Here is a 2,686-nt window from a genome sequence, read left to right as displayed (position 1 = left end):
CTCACTCTGTAGACCAGGCTGGCCTCGAACTCAGAAATTCGCCTGCCTCTGCCTCCCGAGTGCTGGGATTAAAGGCGTGCGCCACCACGCCCGGCTGATTTTCCACAATTTTAATTTAAAAAAAAATGCTTTCTTTTTCATTGTTATTTATGTAGCAAACTTGAAATTCATTTTTGTTCATAATAAATTTAGATACTTTCAGCTTCTTTGACCTTTAGTGGTTCTCCACTAATCTTGAGTTTTCCATAGTGAGTTAAAGATTTACAGATACCCATTCCATTGAAGTTGTAAGCTCAATTGTCCTAATGTGAGGAGTCAGCACTTTTACATACAGCTGAACAAGGAGGCAGGGTTAGTTAATCTCAATACAAGCCATCTCTGCAGGGGAATGGTTTTCAGGCCATAAATATATTGGAGAAGAAAGCTATGATAAATGTTTTCTACACAAACTATCAACATCTACACATAGACCAGAGGAAGTTCTGGCCATCTTTTAAATTTACCCCCCTGGAAGGGTGCTTTGACACTTTCCTGTGGATTTGAGACTAGAGTCCTTGACATGACTGGCTCACATCAACAACATACTCAGAGCTTCCACGCACCGCACAGAGATGGATTTGGAGGTTTTTCAGCAGAATTAGAAGGTGTTTTGGAGTGACGGCACTGTACATGTTTATGAAGTTTTCAAAAAATAACAATTCTTCAAAAATTCCCTTTCCTTCCCTCCTTCTTTTAAATTTCTTTTGAACTTCGTTCTTGCATTAATGTCTGGGTTTATTTATTTATTTATTTATATTTTGCTTCATTTTCATATCTCCATTTCCTATTATACTCTGTTGTATTTTGCTTCACGGTGTCACCGGTCTTTACATCAGGAGCCTGTATACTATGGACAGTGGTCCATGTCTGCCTCTCCTCCACTTAGCTTCTGTAGAAAGGTTTCTTGGCATGCAGCCATGCCCATTCAGTGACATACAGCCTCGCCTACTCAGTGACATGAAGCCACGCCCACTAAATGGCATGCAGCTACACACATACAACCGCACTCTGTCTATAGCTGTTTTCTTTCTTTCTTTCTTTCTTTCTTTCTTTCTTTCTTTCTTTCTTTCTTTCTTTCTTTCTTTCTTTCTTTCTTTCTTTTTTTGGTTGCTTGGAGACAGGGTTTCTCTGTGTAGCCCTGGCTGTCCTGGAACTCACTTTGTAGACCAGGCTGGCCTCGAACTCAGAAATCCGACTGCCTCTGCCTCTCAAGTGCTGAGATTAAAGGTGTGCACCAGCACGCCCGACTTTATAGCTGTTTTCTTGAACAGCTCAACTGAATAGTTTAACAAGAGACTATATAACCAGGAAGGCTTACAATACTTGGCACTTCACACACACACACACACACACACACACACACACACACACACACAAAAGTTTATGCTTGCTTTAGCCAAGCATAGTCCTTCACTTTTGAGTTTTGATAATTTAAAATATACTTAAAATTCTTTATACAACATGATTTCTCCTAGAGGGCTGCACCTTTCTTTCTTTCTTTCTTTCTTTCTTTCTTTCTTTCTTTCTTTCTTTCTTTCTTCCTTCCTTCCTTCCTTCCTTCCTTCCTTCCTTCCTTCCTTCCTTCCTATCTTTCTTCCTCCTCCCCTTCCCCCTCCTCTTTCTTTTATTTGAATTTCACTTTCTTGTGTGGCTTAGAACTCTGGGTTGCAGGCTCATGTCTCAGTCAAGAGAGTGCTATGGGTTCATGTTTTAATGTGTTCCTCTGTTCTAAATGCAGTTGTTTAAGTTACTTTTCTGTTACTGTGATAAAACACCATGACCATGGCTTTTATAAATGAAAGAGTTGGATTTGGCTTATTACTTCAGAGCAGTAGAGCCCTGTTAAAGATACTTGTTTTGGTTTTAGAAATAATGTTCTTTTTTCTCTCTACCATGGTTTCTCTCTGCCAACCATTTTGTATTTACCACCATCAAGTCCCAGTACTGTGGAAATGAAGTTGGTGTTACAGTGAATGACCTTTTATGGCTTTGGTCTCTGTGGCTTTCTTTCTTGGTGGTCAGAAAGTTGTGGATCTCTTCAGCAAACCTGAGAATACTGTGCCCAGCTATAAGACTCCCCCCTTTTTCCAACCTCCCCAGACACTTGGCTAGCTGTGGGTCTTAGCCACTGGTAACAGCCAACAATATGTTCAGAGTCTCTTTATTTGAGGAGGCAGATCCACTGTAGTGACCAGCTTCAATTCATATCGGTTCAGATTCCAGATGCTATTAGGAAGTCTGTGCCTAATCAGTGAAGCCTGCTTATGAACTAAAATTTGGCATGTCCTGTGGTTTATACCTGCTCATCCTTTTTCACCGTGGTTATTTCTGAAGCACAGAATTACTTATTGTGAGTTAGAATCTGACTCTTACTTTTTAACTTTCTGAAAAGTAATTTAAATATAGCTGTTGTGGTTTAAATGAGAATGGCCCTCATGGGCTTATGTATTTGAGCTTATGTATGGTCCCCAGTTAGTAGAACTGTTTGGAGAGGATTAGGAGGTGGCCTTGTTGGAGGAGGTGAATCACTGGGTGTGGGCTTTGAGGTTTCAAAAGACATGTATCCCCAATGTTTGTTCTCTCTCTCTCTCTCTCTCTCTCTCTCTCTCTCTCTCTCTCTCTCTCTCTTTCTCTCTCTCTCTCTCTC

This window comes from Mus pahari, chromosome 5 (assembly GCF_900095145.1).
Source record: "Mus pahari chromosome 5, PAHARI_EIJ_v1.1, whole genome shotgun sequence".
Taxonomy (NCBI): Eukaryota; Metazoa; Chordata; class Mammalia; order Rodentia; family Muridae; genus Mus; species Mus pahari.
The sequence above is the reverse complement of the archived record's forward strand: the minus strand, read 5'-3'. Positions refer to the sequence as shown.